Source organism: Hyposmocoma kahamanoa, unplaced genomic scaffold (genome assembly GCF_003589595.1).
Source record: "Hyposmocoma kahamanoa isolate Upper Pololo Valley unplaced genomic scaffold, ASM358959v1 98972, whole genome shotgun sequence".
In the NCBI taxonomy this organism is placed as follows: Eukaryota; Metazoa; Arthropoda; class Insecta; order Lepidoptera; family Cosmopterigidae; genus Hyposmocoma; species Hyposmocoma kahamanoa.
The window spans coordinates 846,734-865,611 of NW_020655740.1; the positions used below are offsets into that span (position 1 = coordinate 846,734).

General features: G+C 36.9%; 1 protein-coding gene across 1 annotated transcript in view; it reads left to right on the forward strand.

The window, feature by feature from the left end:
- Positions 1–18,878, forward strand: part of LOC113238973 (inverted formin-2) — a 119,118-nt gene that overhangs the window by 71,921 nt on the left and 28,319 nt on the right. The window contains exon 4 of the mRNA XM_026475842.1: positions 8,499–8,529. The gene's annotated coding sequence lies outside the window, so the exon portion shown is untranslated. The remainder of the gene's footprint in view (positions 1–8,498; positions 8,530–18,878) is intronic.

The following is an 18,878-nucleotide window of genomic DNA, read 5'->3' on the forward strand; positions in this document are numbered from 1 at the left end:
CACTGTACACCTTTTTCAATTCCGAGGTCGAAAATGGGTAAAGAATATCCAATTGGAACACTTGTAGAATTTTTCGAATATGAACTTATTTCGTCAGAATGCATTAAGGGTTTATAAGATAGAACAGTCTTGGCTTCGATGAACTCCATAGACATCCTGTGTGAGAATTGAATTTTCTATCAACCTTTGTAATCCACAATGTTCCCGAGATTCCCAGCTGCTCCAGGCAGGTCATCGACCGGTTTCCCCATTCTTATCGCGAGATAGCGGGACCCACCGGAGATAAAACAGGCATCCCATTGAGGGATTCCTTGTTGAAGACAAGTGGATGCTCACTTCCTCGAGGCGTGAATGTTGTCAGTGGATCAGGGATCAAAGGTCTTGTTTGTTAGATGTTACAAAGATTTTCAATTAACATCTCAGCAGGTCCCCTACCAAGTTGAACAAAGTAACTTTCTTGAATGAGTCCCGGTCACCCTTATTGTACACGGAATTAGCTAGTTTGGTATCGGACACTTGCGTGTTTAAATGTATTAATTGACATACACAATTACAAACAACGAATATAGGAGGCATAAAAACGTAAGTATCGAGGTAGAGTGTGGGCCCACGACACCTACAGCCGGTGCGTAAATATGGTGACCGTGAGGCGCTTGCGCGGTTTTGACCTACTTGCGATTATAAAACTACCAACAAGTACATTTACTTGCGTAGTTTTGTCTCCACTGATGCGTCTACAATGCTGTAAATGGAATTCGCTCGTCAAGACTTCCCTAAAGGTTCTCATTTTATTTTACTACTTTACTACATACTAGGTATATAATCTTTTACTTACTTGATTCACGTGTTTCAACCTGTTCAGAAGTGACCATGTGGATCAGCTTGGTAGGTTCACTTTCGCGTATTCGCCTTATGACTATATATTTTTTAAAACGTTTCAATATTTTCTTTTTTTTTATAATACGGTGACAGAACTGACACGTCGTGCGTCTTCTAGTAAGCGACACGCCTGTCCATAACGCAAAGATCTTAGAGGCACTGCCACTGCGCCCGTCATATGAAACGTAAGTTGACAAGTCCCATGTGCTTGTAATTTTAACTCGCCCTTGCCCTTCAAAACCGGTATGCAGTAATGCTCAGATTACTGTTTGGCGGCAGAAATAGGTAAGGTGGCAGTACTTCCCTCGACGAATTCTATATATATATCATCATTATGATTAGTAAAGTGTGTCAATGACTAAAGGAATTGAATTTCAGACTTAAACTTTATCTGTCAGCATTGGGCGCAAACAAAGTCACGATATGCAAAAGTATGGCAACCTTCAGCGCGGGCGCCGACGTGCAAACACAGGCAAGGAGACCGTTTCCGCAACTACTATTAGTGCGCACAAACTCAATTTGCTTTAAAAATTTGTTATAAAGGTTGTAATAAAAAGACGTGATCGTATTTCTACCAGTGAACAAAATTAGCGACGAAATAACGCGAATGTTCCTGATCGCGCTTTTGTTTAAAGCGAAATCCAAACCTATTCACTAATTGAGTTAAAATAAGCACAATTATAAAAATAATTATATTTCATGCAACATACGGCTAATAAGGTACAAGTAAATAAGTTGGAGTAAGAAGGCTAATAAAAAAACAAAATACATGCATGAAATACTTATAAAAAAGGCCAGGGTGTTTATTATTAAAAAACTGAAAATCTAGGATTAATTTTTTTTATAATTCATTATTTTTAGTCTCGTTGCGTAAGTAGACAGGACAGTGGCCGAGTGTGCTAATTTTAAATCATCATCAGTTTTTTTTTGTTTTTTATTTTAATAATAATAACGCACACACTCAACATAGCCCCGCACTAGGGAAACCCTGTGTCGCGGTTGCCATGGACACACACATAGACAACCACAAATTACACCCAAACTCACGAGAGAAATAAATGTAGGTCATACAAATATTTCTCTCGGCCCGGGAATCGAACCTGGGACCTCTGCGTGGCAGTCCGGCATGGTAACCGTTCGGCCACGGAGGTAGTTAGTTGTATGCATGTTGTATGTCAATAGAGTGCCAATGGCAGGATTTTGTACGTTTGGTATTAATGGGCAGGTTATACGTCTTGGGTTTTACGTTCGGCTGTATGTATGTTTTCAGATATCTTCGTCAATTGTGAACCGATTCTGAAATTTCTTTTATTTTTTGTTTGAAAGGGCGCACTCTGGTGGTGGTTCCATTGTCCCCAAGCCGAAATCTGATGAGAGGATCCCAATGAAAATCGAAAGAAATCCTCAAATTTCATAAGCTTGTCCGTGTATTCGCCAATTTCTCCATCAATTGTGCACCGATTTTCAAAATTCTTCTTTTGTTTGAAAGGGTATACTCTCGAGGTGGTCCCTGATGCTGTTACGGGTTCGTTTCGGCTATCACAAATTACTAATTTTTTTCCACAAATAAAAGTCGACTTTTAACAAGGCATGTAATCAACAAATCATCATCACTATGTCAACCAGAAAAGAAAATATGAAACGCACAAAGGAGTCCGTAACAGTCCCGTTGTCACCATGAAGTCAGAATCTAATGAGGGGATCCCATGGAAATCAAGAAACCTGATAAGCAAACTTTTGAGATCGGTTTTTTTTAATGAAAAACCTTACCTTACCTATATGTTTTCAGTTTAGAGACGTAAAAAATAGTCGTTTGTTGTTACCAAAAAACAAATTGTGATCTGCCGACGACGCGTGCGCGCCTGCGACCTTCGCTCGGTTCGACAGTGACGAAACAGCTGATAAAGGGAACATGGGAAACGTTCTGACTAATATGTTGTGCACATTACCGGATTTCAAGTTAATTAACATCGGACCTTGAGGATTGTTTGTAGCATCATTGTAACAATCACGGTAATTACTCTCGGAGTTGTTTTCGTCGCTCTGGTACTTGCAATACAAGGTATCCTCTAGTTTGAGACCAGGGTACATTGATATAATATGTGTTTTTATGTAAAAGGACAAGAATTGCTGACTCTTCATGAAATTTACATTTCGTTGCGGTAAGTAAGTATAATCATAACTGCGTTCTCGTGGTCACGTGAACTGCACTTCCCTTCGAGGCTTAGTATAAAATCCAATGTAATACATGATGACATCCTTATTTTAACATAGGCTAAGATTTATATATATATATTATAGAGCGGCATATATTATAGATTTGTATAGCTAACATAATATCGGCGCTGAAGCAATCTTATCTTTTATATCGAAAACTTCAGAAAATTCCTTTATCTTATAAATATAAATTTTTTGCTGTATCACATATTTTTGAAACGCGAAGTCGTTTTTTGACTTAACACTCAGAAAGATTGCCGAATCTTTGCAAGTTCTATTTTTCGGTATAAGACAATATTGCTCTCCAGGTTCACTACGGATATTGTCTGAAAATTGAGTATAATAATAAAAGTATGACTCGACCGTTGAACTTGTTTACACATTGACCAAAGATAGAGACGAGAGGCGCCTAATTTTTACTAGATATCCCCGCAGGCCTAATATTTACGACTTTTGTTATTGAACAAAGTCACTGGTTCGCTACAATTTTGTCCGTCTCCGGTCTCTTTTAACTAACTAATGAGGTCATCAGCCTCATCAGAGCATCTTCGGGGTGTAGCATATCGATATATTAGACATGCATCATTGCGTTACGTCTCATAAGGCATTACAATGTTGAGTATCTTCACGCCTATGCAGAACATCTTTATTTTCAAATTGGATTCTACTTGGATTAAACTCTAGAATCTTGCTCGATTGCTTGTCTAATATAAGAGCATCTTCTCGTATAGTCCAATTCACATAGGATGAGTTCTGTGGCATTTACAAGTTTTACGTTGCACACATACTATTAAATAATTAATAAAAATAAATAGTAAATTTGTCGTAATGTTGCACAAAAACAAATAAAATTTGTTGCAGTTGTAATTTTAAATAAAAATTTCTGTATATTAAGTAGAAAGAAAATGAAATGATAAAGATAAAAATAATTATGCGTAAAACGGAATATTTTATCTATAGATTTATACCATAAAATCGATAAATCGAATCAGCTATTATGTATTCCGCGTCAATACGAGTGCACACCTTGTACGCGGGTCGTTTTCTTTTGTTTTGAGCTTTGCGTGATGTTTTTGAAGTACTAGTTTAATTTTCGTTTCGTCGCAGTTGATTTTATGCTTTGTTGTTGACTATTTGTTTGGGCTTTGTTGATTGTTTATTTGTCTTCAATTATTATGCTATTAAGTTACCAACTTATCCTTTTTATTTTGTCTATTATTAGTTCTTAAATTATTTTTTATAAACCGATTCTCTCTTCGTTACAAATCATTTCGATAGGATATAAATTTTTAATCAATTTTTTTTTTAAATCCCAGTTTACATCATCTCTAGAAACTTCAAACCTCAAATGTCATGCTGTGAAATTAACTATAATTCATTATCCAAGGGCTAGTTGAATCAATCCACTATGACAGTCTTTGGAGTATTTTTTTATTACCGTTTACATACCCTAACGAACTGAACAACATGCTTATAAATAAACAGAACGTTGACCTAGTACAAGTCAATCAATAATATTAAATTCGTGAATAAAATTAAAACGAAACAAATATTTTTTTTATTGTTTGTGAAATTTTAACAATCTCAATTAATACATTAAATATAAGTAATACGTTCTTTCGACGTCCATCATTTGACGACCTCTGTGGCCGAGTGGTTTGTGGACGAGGTACCCGGTTCGAGGAAATATAGAAACGAACCTTTCTATATTGTCTAGGGTCTGGGCGGTGTGCCGTCGTTGCTTCCGATATCCATAACACAAGAGTGCTTTAGTTACTTCTTTGGGACCAGAACGTATGTGATGTTGCCTAATATTTAATATTTATTTATTGAAATGTGTCAAGCTGATCATGATGAGCTGTTACGTAATTGTAAATGCGACACATTCTACTTTTAATAAGGTTTATTTATCCCTACCAGCTTGCAATATTTTTAATGAATTTGTAAGCATTTCGTTGAAGTACCTACAATTTCTCAACTATATTTATCTCGACTGGATAAAAAATGACAAAAGTGACATAACCGTACGCGCAGTCCACTTACCGCCGTTAGATCAAAGTCGGCGCCGTTCATGGCAGCGCCTGCGCAATCAACCTGATTGCGCCTCCTGCCTCTGGTACTACTATTATGCGCTCTATTTTCACTTCCAATCAGCACCTACTTCTTAAGTAGTAAGGAAGTTTAATATTAAGTCTTGACTGCGGTATAAGAATTACAAATTGTGTATTCGACTACCAAAAACTTTACCCCTTATTTCTAATAATAATAAGCGGAAAATTTGTCATGTTGTAAAATCACGACTCCCTAGGCCAGTAGGTAGTAATGAGAATTTCCAAATTTGCCGTGAAAGAATGGAAACAAAGAAGAAGAACTATATAAAAATAATAATTTTCTTTCTTTCTTATAGGTTGACCGAAAGTTTGATTCGGTTTTTGCCACTAACTTAAAAAAAATCTTTTTAAGCGAGAAACTTTTAAGTTTATAATTGATGAAAGACGTCCAGAACTGTGAATCACAAAAGTGTTCTTGTACAAAACCTCATCCATGGCTTTCCCTCAAGTCCCTTCAGATACTTATAAAATTCATTGAATGTACACGACTTTGATGACGAAAAGGCAATCAATCCACTTTTAGAGCTGTATTTTATAAGTAAAGAATGGATTTTTATGAAAGAAGAGTTCTAATATTACCCGAAATATTCTTGTCATATCGATGGCATACAGCGTATTCAAATGACAATAGAAAAAATACTTCAGACATTGTCCATATCACGTTACTTACAGAAAACTTAGGCCATAATTTAGTAAAAAAGGTTGTCAGAGAAAAAAAAAATACATTAGGTTATACACCATGCCTCCGGAACACATGTGTGTGCACTTCCAGTGCTTAAATGTATCACAGATCTGATTATCTCAGATCAACCGTAGGAGTGAGGCAGTTCCCTTTGCGTACTGGCTGGTTGTTGCACAGGCAACACAGACAGTATACGTCGTTGCGAGTGCTATACGGGTATATTATTTTAGTCATGGAAATATCAATTAAGCACGGGCCTTGAGCAGTACAATACTAGCACGATACGAAACAGCTGGCGTCAGTGACATATCGTTAGACTTGCTCAAGCTGAAGTTACTGCTTCAGTACCTTGACCCGCGCCTCTATCATACCCCATTATTTGTACAAGTGGCTAACTCAAATGAACATTCGTAATGAGTGGATATAACATCGTTTGAATCATTGCTCCGCGCTACAAGTCGACGGCCATTAGTGAGTCGGAGCTGCTGGGACTAAAATTTCTTCAGGCGTAGAGACAAGAAATAGTAATTTGTAGGCTGCAAAGTTGTGACGCGATTGCTCGTATTGAAACCTGAACAAGCGAAGGAGACTAAGATTACACCTCGTAATTTTTTGTGTTTGTTTTTTTTGTGATTTTGTGAGATTAAGTGATTATTGAAATTATTTTTGGTTGTTAGACGAATTAAAACAATTTAATAAACACAATTAATTATCAAATATAAATACAAATTATAATTATCATTATCAATTTAAAGTCAACAATAATAAGAATAAAATATACCAACGTATTTATATTATATATATAAGTAATCGCGTAGTTGACCATGTCATTGTCCGTTCTTTTCTCCGAAAGAAAAAATTAGGTGTAACACAGTCCATCGTCAACTTCGAATTCCAGAAACCTTTTCTACGCTAGCGTGCAAAAAACGCTTTTGCGCGCAAGTTTCTAATGAGAAAAAAAGCCTTTTAATATGAATAGGTAACAGAAATGAGAACTTTTTGAAAACGCTACGCGCAGAACATTTGTTTCCTGATATCATGAGACATTGTCGCTGTATAAAGTATATGATTTGATATAATGTCTTCGCCATTGATAGAAACCTATCCTATCCTATAGTCCTGCAAACACGTGCTATTAGGTCTATTTATAAACTAGGCCCCAGAGAAGAAAGAAACTGACATTCTTTCACTACCGTCACGATACATTTTATGGAAATATTAAAAACTATTAGTTTTAATTATTAATACAAAAATCAAATAATAAGAAAGAATTCCTTCCATTCTGCTCGATTCGAACCAACGTTTTCCAGCAAACCGTGCCAGACGCTATGCCAACTAAGCCACGGGACGAACTAGTGGACCTTACGAATTTTTCTATGTGCTTGTTGCTGATCCTTGTTTTTTAGTTATTAACGGCTTTTTTCCGTAGCGCCATCTGTGAGAACCCTATTTCTCCACTCAGCAGAAATGTCGCTTTATATGTAATACTTAATTGTAACAAACTAATAGTAATTTCAGAAAAATATTTAAATGACATGGATGTCAAACATTTGTGACATTCAATAAACTACAAAATTACTATTTATTTTTTTCACGTAAAATACTGTTTAATACATTCGTTAGATAACAATAACAAGAATACAAGGGATAAATAGTAGATTGTACGACAAGTGCATAAAACGCGTCATTTTACCCTAAAAAAGGTTATCATGGTGGATACTTAAATCGAGGGTAAAATGGGTTTTATGAACGAGTTATACAGTGGAGTGGAGTCATTTGCCTGTCAAGTATAAAAAAAAAAAAAAAAAAAAACACTACAGCAATATTACAAATAAACGATTCTTTAATTAAAATTGAATGTAAAATTACAACAATTAGACATGTAACACGGATTAAAAAAATAAAAGAAAAACTTCTTTTTATAAAGTTCCAGTGTGCGTGGCTGTTGGCGCAGGTTATTGCCTCAGTCGAACGACGATTTTATTTTGTGCACTAGAGCATAAAATCCTATTTTATGCCAGCATAAATACGAACTTTAAGAGCATGAGAATCGAAAAATTACATTGACAATGACATTCAAAATTCACAACTTTTAAAACTAAAGTGAAATAAACACTTTATACTAAAGGTTATTATTATACAGGAGCTGTAGTAGCGTACTTCAATGACAATAATCCAGTGTAGTGATAGCGACCCGTTTAGCTCTTTCTGTTGACTATGATATTTTAACTCTCAACCTTCCTAGGGAAAGGGACGTGCGCCTCGAAACTCTCCACTCGGTTTATTTCATTCTACCGACTCTCGCCCCTTCCCTGGGCTACTACACTCCTCAACTCTGTACTCGCAGGATCACCGCAGTGTAATCTGTATGACTGGGATAGAGAGACTGATGGCTGAATGGAAGAGAGTGCCAGAGAGAAAACAGGATGGATTTTAGTGATAATAATAATTTAAGTTTAAATTGGTAACGAAATGTTTTGTTTTCAATTTTTATTTTTTATTTTTAATTCCGGTTGATTTTGTTTTTATTTCGTTGTTGTTTCTAAATTGCACTTGTTTGTTATTGAATAAATAAATAAATAACTAATTACCTAATGTTTTCGTTTCAGACGACCTCATGATATTCTGCACTAGATAATTGTAAGTAACGACTTTTCTTTCTTTTTTTAATTATTTTATTACAAAATACTGTCAACAGTTGCTGAACTCTTATACTGTATCCAACTGTGTCACATTGCATTGTTTCACTTGACAATTACGTGAAGGTAACATTCGTACAATAAAAAAATTTGAAGATTCTATTTCATTTAAAAGTTACAACATTAGGTATACAAACATAAATTGACTACGGCACTAGCTGAACATGTGTCTACAAAGATGCTTGTCGTAAGGCTTTTCACAACTTTAACCGCGTCTTCGCGATAAACGGATTGTCTTTCGAATAATATTTTCTGAATTTACGTTTAATATAAAGCGCAGTCAGCAATCAATCTGATATTTCAAGCTATTTTTGCCCTTCCACATAAGGGCATTATTATTCAATGCACTATTGAGGCACGTAAACGGCAGTCGCGCAAGGCCCGCAGGCCCCTTATAAGGCCCGCCGGCCATTCTCGACCGCTTCCTATAACACTCTAGATCTACTTTAAAGATTCTTTTCCGAGGACGAATGCGAATAGAATAGATAGCTCGTGATATTCTTGACCTCTGTATATTGATTATACAAAATATTGTTAAAATTGACGGTACATCAAGTCTCGTGGATTGTACGCATTAAGTAATTAAGTTTGTGCACATCCGTTTCATTCGTTAGATCCTGATAATTATTGTATAATTTTCAACGTAGTTTTGGAGAGTAATATCCAAGAACCGAGTCTGAGATATGTTGTCTCTTTGTGCGCTCAGAAATAAGCGATTACAATGTGTATGAATTTATCATTATCCGATTTGCTGTCGCCGATTCGTGTTTGTCCCAAGCAGAACTGCAATTGCTTTGAATCTGTCCAGGCACCACTCAGTGTCACTTCATCCACGTTTTCACAACGTCAAAGAATTTCGGCAAATTTGTAAGCAGGAGTTGTTTTTTAGTTTTTGTATCTTAAAGATAGAAAGACTCTAAATTATAATTTAAGATTATAATTGTTGTGTTAAACATACGTGTTTAAGTATAGTATACCCTTTCTTTTGTACATTGTCGAAGTTTACTAACAGACATCTCTGACTTCCGATAACTCTCCGTCTTCGTACTTCTATATAATATATTATGTAGTATATAGATGTCGTTGTGGCGCCCAACCTCCACGGAAGACCAGCAGATTGCTTGACCACAAAATTACACCGACTGTAAATTTGCAATCATTCAAACTTAACTACCGCGTTTGTTTTTTATTTAGATCTTAATCATGTGTACTTAAGGCTTAAATTAAGATCTTAAAACACAAACGCGGGAGTTAAGTTTACATATTTCAAAACTTACACTAAAACCCCAGGACAATGCGAACCATGTCGCTGATTCGACAGCACGCGGCATCAGACGACTTATAAATATATTGCATACACACACGTACAGTCATGCAAAAATGTGGTTTATGTAAGATGTCGCTTTGAGAGTTTGTGCCACCGCAAATAATTACGTCTTGTTTGTTGAGAGATTGCTAAAATGGAATCGGCACCAGAATTCAGCTCCGCATAATTTGTGCCCAATCAAAAAAGGTTTTTCTAAAGTTGTAATTCTTTCTACTGGCGTTTAGAAGTACTTAAAAAAAGTACATAAAAAACTGTTAGGTTCCGTATCGAATTACTGACGCCCATAACGTCCCTACTCAAAATGTCAACTGCAGCTTGAAGACAGACAATAGGTCGTTGTGTCCGAGTATAGGCACTGATACCCTATAAGCGGACGGACGTGCGTCATTCCCTGATGGACTTGCATAAAGTACCTATTCAAACAACTTGTGTCACGCCGTTTGTCGACTGTTTGGAAAGGGAATTTAAAAAAAAAAATTAGACACTATTCGATGCGCAACAATGCTCTGATGCAAATATATCTGTCCGAAAAATAGGGGTTTTGCCATAAACAGCACACACAAGGTGACGTTACGACGTAAACTACTTCGCACCTGGATGTAGCTGCAAACGACTGCTGGTGAATTAAATAATGCAAATAATGGAACTGTCTGGTACTACGTACTGCAAGTACAAAGTGCAACAGTATCCTCTCTGATAAGTGTAATGTGATTTACCGTCGTTGATTTTTATACAAATCGTGATAGTAAAAAGTTTATTTTTAGCGAGATTGTACGATAAGAAATTGAACTCGTTATCATTGTTTTGGTTATTAAAGAGTAATTGGATTTCTTTCAGCAATTTTATCAGGAATTTCAATGTGCCTTTTGTAATATGAAATTAAATGAAAGTGTATTGTCACCCTCAACGCCTATAACATTTCCATTTAATTCAAGAGCGATACTTTCTTGGACGGTCCCGCCGTCATTCTTTGTAGCCCGTGTTACTACCAGCTGTACTACTACTACTTTACCGTATTACTACTTACAGGTCCAATAGTAAGAAGGGAATTTCTTTTTATCCGTCGTAACTTTCCTGTGTTACTACGTAGGTACCAAACTGGGCCAGTGGTTATTAATTTCGCAAAAAAACTAACCTAAAGTCAAACAATACAACAAAAAATGCTAAAATTAGCGAATAGAAACCCAACCTTTACTCTTTAATAGTTTGATTTGGACTTATATAACAAAAAGTTTGCCTTTATAACAGAAAAAAAATCATCATTCTCCTCAAAATATCTTGAACGTAGTTTCTCAAGAGCATGTCCAACCGAGATGGCACCATTGATCAACTGCATTAGAATGTACGGCACATTCTAATGCAGTTGAATGTACGGCACATTCTAATGCAGTTGGTGTCATCGTTTACAATATCCCTTTTCCTTTTTGAAATTTATCATTGTTTGACGTGTTTTTAATACAACTTTTTTGGCCATCTTTGTTGAGCTCATTTAATAACAGCCGTACGTGTTATTAGTTCGGTGCCTTCTACCATACACGCTCATTTGGTTAAGATATTCATCTTTTATCAATGTACGCATGAAGTAAGTCAAAAAATTAGTTGATTCATTATGAAATTAATAAAAAAAATCTTGCTATTGGCCTAGTTACTCACAACCTCCGAAGGTGTAATTGCCCGTTTTACTATTGGTAGTGCAGCGGTTGAAAATAACTTCCTATCTTACTACTTACTGGGCCTGTTGGTAGTAATATGGGAAAGTGTTATTTCCCGTGTTACTACCGGTAGTACCAGAATTCCCAATAGAACCAAAAGGGTAATAATTGGTACTGTAGACACAAGGAACGAGCTGTAGGATTCTCTGGGACATGCAGAAAGGTTAAACAAACACTAAAGTATCAATGTAATCTGTAAAGTAATGTATGTATCATATTCGTGTAAATATTGCTTGTGAACTTCTTTGATTTATAATTTTTTTTTATTATTATTTTTTATTTAAAAGGGAATAAATGCCATCAATTTCCAATGCCCGAAATCAGGAGCTGGGTATAGAATTTCGTTTGTGCCATTCGCCACGTCTTGTACTAATTTCATTCATCTACGGATCGCGGCTTTGGCAATGTCTCCTGCTCATCTCGCTGCAGAATGTTCCACGTTTCTGTAACCACCGCTTTGCCACCATTCGGTTGTTACTTTACTCCCATCTGTCAACCAAAAAATGCAAGGGTTTACAAATGTGAAAGATACGATGCTTTGTACAATTACTATGGATATTGCATGCACTAGCATCTTGGGCACTCGAGGATCCAATTTTATTCATATAATTTAATCCTTTTTCCTTTGCAATATTTAAGCTTTTATTCTATTATATCTGTATATTTCTACCTGTCGTCTAATATGCATTAGCTGTTTTAAAAAAGGTAGATAAAAGTTGGTGCGACACAAAGCGGGAACAACCAGTCAGGCGGTCCGACTTGATGACGTGATGACAGTAAGTGGGCCATTAGGTACAAATGTAACACTTTTTTATGATACTTAATCGTTTTGTTGAGGAACAAATTTACTTCTCATTTTTGTACGATTCTTCTGTGTCCCCGGTCACTTTATCTAGAAACAAATGTAACAAAAAAAACGCAAGTGACTTCATACCTCGTAATTTCGATCGACTGTGTGGGCACACATGGCCGCCAGCGGTGCGCATGCGTCGGTATTTAACTTGTAACGATCGAGAGAAATTGAACTCTACTTTTTTATCTTTTAGTTCCGCATTTTACAGAACTCGGTGGCCATTCCAAGGGTTGCATAATTCTTCTCCGATTTTCTTTAATGCTTGCTCATACACCCGGTCGCCCTTCTGTCTCTTTCTTCTTTCCGATCACCTGGCTTCAGAAAGGAGTTGCCACTTAGGTCAAAGGACAGACTTGTATAATCTCAGTACAGAGTATTACAAACCCAACCGCAAAAGTCCGTGGAATTACATCTATTTGCCAAGTTTTGTTGAAATCGGTTACCGCAAAGCGCGCGAAACCGGATTCGTCCCCTAGTTTATATATTCATTTAGAGGTGGAATATTTTCTTCAAATTTAAAAGGGACCACTGCTAAAGTACCCTCTTTCCAACGAAAAGGGATTATTAAAATCGGAGTTATCGCGTAACATACATACAAAAGAAACATACAGTCGAATTAAGAACCTCCTCCTTTCTTGTAATCGGTTAAAAATAGCTGCAACTTCCAAAATTCAGCTCTCCCGTGTAGCGTTGGTAGAGAATGTACAGGGTATTGTTTGAAACCATCAGACTGGTGTCTTTTTTTCCCTCGTCGGCTCTCGCTGCTCCACAATTGCAACACCATATGCAATACACCTTATCGAAGATAATAGCATTGACGTTCACGAAAAAAATTTAAAATAAATAGTAAACCTAAAAATTGAACCACAAGTATTTTGATTATGATTACGAACAAGTACTTAAAGTTATTAATTGGCGCAAATGCGGTGGCGGTGCGGCGCTCGCGCAGCGACAGAGACCTTGAAACCGGTTCGTTATGCAACCTTTTATTGATTCACTGTCAGATGCCTCATGTATGTACAACCTCCTTATAAGTCTTCTTTGGTTTTATTCGTTTATTAAGGCATAGCAGCATTGCAGCGCGCAGCAATCGAATATTTACTAGCTTTGCCGTATGTCCTACATTACTTTTATAACGTGTCTTGCTTTGTCTTATTCCACACTTGATGAACACAGTGGTCTATTTGGAAAAACCCAAATGATTCCACAGATTTTTCCAATAGACGTAGGAAGGCGTTGTTTTCCAAAATCGTTGCTTTACGACGATAAGAAAGTAAAAACCTATGTTCTTTCCTTTCAATACTTTGACTATGATTCACTTGAGAATTCGTCATCGAGTTACCTCTTGTTGTCAACTCACGCTTAGGTACCAGCGAACCTAACCTACTGTTCCCGGAGCTCTAGTATCGTTTTTATTTCAGCAGTCATTTTGAAAATGGTGACTACTACCGATTTATATTATAATAAACGTTTGCCATTAACATGATCAGAGTATTGTGTTCTGACATGAGTCAAGTCGAGATGTTGTATAAATCTAAAGTATATTTGTTTAGGTACTTAACTAAATGTAAACAATCTTGATACATCTTTTTATTGAAACTAATGCTTTACAAATCAATAGGTATAAAAAAATAGGCATGCATTTTCATATGCAGCAAAGTATTTGTATTTTGCATTTGAAGGTAAGGGAAAATCATTTTATAAATGTATATTTCATTAAATAGACATCTTAAGACTGTTTACATTTATTTAAGTACCTAAACAGATGGACTATAGTTCCACCGAGAAACTCCAAAATATTGAAAGTACAATGTCCGAGTACGCGATCGGCCGGCGCCGTCTAAGGTGCCAACACATGATACCTACGAGCCAACGACTCCGACTCTGCGTCATCGCTTTTGAGCCTGTATTCCGATATCCGATACTCGACACCTGTTTTTTGGGTATCGCTTGAAAAAATATACTTAGACGGACGTCAGAAACACCTATAATTATTATCTCTGCTTCCTGTCGGTTCCATTCCGTGGTACTCTAACGGCGCTGTCGCTACCAGTAGGGATGAGTGCAAGTTATTGTCGGTTTATCTCGATCGGTACGGATTGGTTCACGTTTCGTTCCCACTGCTCGCGCGTTCGCAGTAGCGACAAACACCGCCACCGCCTTCGCATTTACAATAGTTTTTTGGTGTACTTATTTACATTAAAAACATTATGCACACAGGCCTCCTCTAGTAATGAGAGGGTTTGAACTGTAGTTTCCATGCTAGTCCAATGCGCTTTGGGATCTTCACACATATCATTGCTTTTGACGGATTCGGCGAGCAAGGAAACTTATCAATTCCGAAAAATCAGTGGTGCAAGTTTGTATTCGAACCCATGACCTAGCAGTAGGACGAACCGTTAGGCTACCACGTCTTGTACATAATATAAACTGACAAATAATCCACGCATCCGTTGCGGTAGGCAAGCCGTGGCCACACATCGGGTATAGTGTAGTCTTAGACAGACTAGATCCAAACTTTATTGCGGTAATAAAACTGCTAGTTTATCGGCGATTATATTCTTTGAATGGTGACTAAGTGAGATTATAACGAATGACAGAGGAAAGCACGTCGCATTTGTGTGGTCCTGGATGTTTGTATCCAATGGTTGATAGGAAAGGTCATGGCTTTCCTATCAATTCGGCAGTCCATATAGTGCATTAGTTATCGTTACCACTACCACTTATGCACTATTCTTCGGATACACCGCTTCCCATATTTAGAAATCATAAGAGATTGCATAGTGTAACTGGTGCTTTTCTCTCCGGCGTTGCGGCAGCGCAAGCCCAGAGAAAGTGCCCTTCGACCCACGATTCGGCGCGCGCAGCCTGCGGCCTAAGTTTGTGTCATGAAAACTGCCAAGGCAAGGAGTTAGAAGGACCTTTAAGGTTCTACTCAGTAATACCTAACAAAACATTACCCTTGTTAAGAATAGCATTGTTATTGTCTATTTTGGTTAGAAAGTGATATTTTTGCCTTTCAAATGAGGGTGGACGGTTCAAATGTATGTACCTATAAATTTAATTTGTAAGTTACATACATTTATGGGATGGTTAGTAATTTCCTCTCTCGCCAACAGCGAAAGAACGAAGGAAGAAGATCCGCAACCCTCGAAATCGTGTCAGGTCCCCAGCCTGTACTCGACTAGAGGTAACCCCTGCCCAGCAGCGAAATGCATATGAGTGGAGGCATTTCTATGCAATAGACTTATATAAAATTCTCTTGAAACGAATTTGTTTTCATATTTTGCAATGCCCTTATTTGCATAGTAACGCGATGACAAATTAACAACTAGATTAATTTGTAATGCCGAACCGCGACCGAGTTTTTGGTGCGGTCAAAAACATAGAAAATTTTAGAAGCAAGTTTCAAGTTTAAGGAACTAACGAGAGAATGAGATAGAAGAAGAGATAGATATCGATCTCATTGTAATATTAGATTATTTATTTTTATTAAGAACTAGCTGTTGCCCACGTCTTTGTCTGCGTAGAATAAGTACTTCGAATAGTCTCTCTACTCGTATTTTACTACTCGTATTTTCAGTTTTACTGGATTTTATCCCCTTTTTCACCTCTTTTAAGATTTATTTTTATGACAAAAAGTAGTAGCCTATGTCCTTCTCCAGGCCCCACCCATCTGTCCCTATACCAAAACTCATCAACACTGGTTCAGGGGTTTTGCCGTGAAAACGTAATAGACATAGTTACTTCCGCATTTATAATAAGTATTAGTACGGTAAGTATTAGTAAGGATAAGATTTAGAATAGAATATAGAACATGGAATATGGAATGTGGATTGTGGAATGTGGAATGGGGAATGTGGAATGTGGAATGTGGAATGTGGAATGTGGAATGTGGAATAGCTAATGTGGAATGTAGAATAGAATAGGATAGAAACCATTTATTACAACGCCACAATACAAAAATACATAGTACGAAAGATAAAAAAAGATAAAGGTAAATGAAAACAAACATAAAATAGAATAAGAAAAATAATAAAATAAAATGATAATAATATGTAATAACAACAAAGCAAGCATTAAAATAGTCAATACAACTAAAGTAGATGTCATGTGCGCGGCGGTGGCGTTTGTAAAAGGGTCCGCTCAGCTAATGTCACCGTCGAGAAAAGGCTTTTTTTAATTTTATATCTTTTCTTTGTCTGTAGATTCCTAATTATTATTGCATTTTTTTCTAACAAAGTTACAAAGATACTGTAAACATCGTTCTTACATTTTATGTTATATGAAATAACTCCACAAGTTTGATAAGATGATTAATACAAAGATCGAACACAAAAAAAAATTCCTTCGACCGGATGAGACTTGAACCCATGACCACATTCTACCGTAGCGGTGCTCTAACCAACTGAGCTACAGATCAAGTTGTCGAGTTGACAAAATTCTCCTGTTTTACGAACTCTTGGTCCAATACACGAACTCTCGAATTGTTATTAACAGAAACCTCTAACTCATTGAAATAGTTTCTATTTCGTCTGTAATATAACTATCTATTTGATAATATTGGTAACGTGAAGAGCACATTAAGCTATACACTTTAGTTCGAATATCGGTGTGTGTAGCTTGAAGTGCTGCCGTCTATACATATCGACGATTAGTTTGGTGATGTCCTTGAATGGACTGATATAAAAAAGTAACAGAACGCGAATGGGGGAGGTGAAGAGGGTTTGCTAGGAGCGTAGAGAGTGGAGATTCATGGTCTCTACCCCAGCTTTCGTAGCTCTAGAGTTCCTTGTTAAAGAGTTCGTCTAGGGAAGTAACTTACCTATTTCTGCCGCCAACCAGTTAGTGTGAGCATTTAGGATTTTGAATAGAGTAAGGGTGCTGGCTTATGCCTCAGTGTGACGGGCGCAGTGGTAAGATATTTGCAATTTGAAGCTCTGAGTGGCACTACAACTGTTATGGGTAGGCGTGTCGCTTTAACACCAGGCGCACGACTTGTTCGTCCCGTCACTTGGTAATATAGAAAAAACAGAAAACAAAAGCCACGTTTCTGTGTATGGGATATTAAAAGATTATCCATTGAAGACAGTGACACGTGAAACGATAACCGAAGTATGCAATTAACAATTTCACGGTGCAGACATTTACACGCAAAGGACCAACTTAATTGCAGTCGCCTACTTTATAAACCTGTCAACCATTTGTTTCCTGCTGATCAGTAAACTTGACATTATCCGTCTGCATGTCCCTGAATTCGCCAGGAAGTGGGTGCTGTACTCGTAGTTATGGTACATTACATTAGAGTACGTAATAATTATATAATATGGGGAAAGGGGAAATAGAGGACGTGATATACGAATACGTGACAAATATTAGCAACAACGCCATCTAACGGCTTTTGGCTGAACCTCTTACTGTGCAATGCGTCTAGGATTACGTTTTTTATTTTTTTAATATGTATATGTTGTTTTTTTATTTATTTATTTAATTTAATTTATTTAATATGTGTGTTGAAATGTACGAGTTTATATGAACCCTGGCACACTGAAACGCGCCCTCTTCCGTGACCGCCTCTGCTGAGCAAAAGACTCGCCACAACCACAACCATGGATTTAGGATACCTATGTATATACTAAACCTATGGCCACAACAGTGAAAAAGCAGTTGCTCGGAGCAGAAGCAAAACGTCTTTTTCGCTTTATTTAAGAATAAAATATCTAACTTTGCACATATTTTTTATATGGGGATATTTCTCTGTAAGTACTACGGAAACAAACTAGCACATTGTTTAGACAATATCCTAAGGTGTATCGCATATTTTTAAAAGACCGTTGCTTTATTCTAAATGCCTAAACCATTTTGATGTAGCGAAACAGTTTTTCCCGTTTCTCCTCCGGTGACTCGGCTTAATAACTATTAAGCCGATTAATCCATGTGTTTGTTTTTTAACTTATAACACGACGCCTACCCGCTGAACGAGGCTTAGAGCAAGCTAACCTCCACTTTTTGAATGCTTACGCGGCCATGTAAGCACGGGATTCGGCCTTGGCATTGTGCGCGCCTACACATCTTGGCTACATAATTAATAACTTTGATTACAAATCTTCGGTAGGTATGCTCTTTATTCCAAATATTTATTGTTATTTAAAATAACAGAAGGCCTTTGCTCATCAATGCTCACCTAGATAATAGTCTTCCTTTAAATGTACAATTCCTGAAGTAACCGCTTCTTTAAATTACTTTTCGAGTGAGACGAACGGATGGAAAAAATTAACTGATAAATATTTTACCAAATATTCGGAATTCCTGCACCGCGAATGTTTTTTAAGGTCCGGGAATTTCGGTAGGTACTAGTCTTCGACGGAACCGGGACTTTCCGATTCTTTCGGTACTTA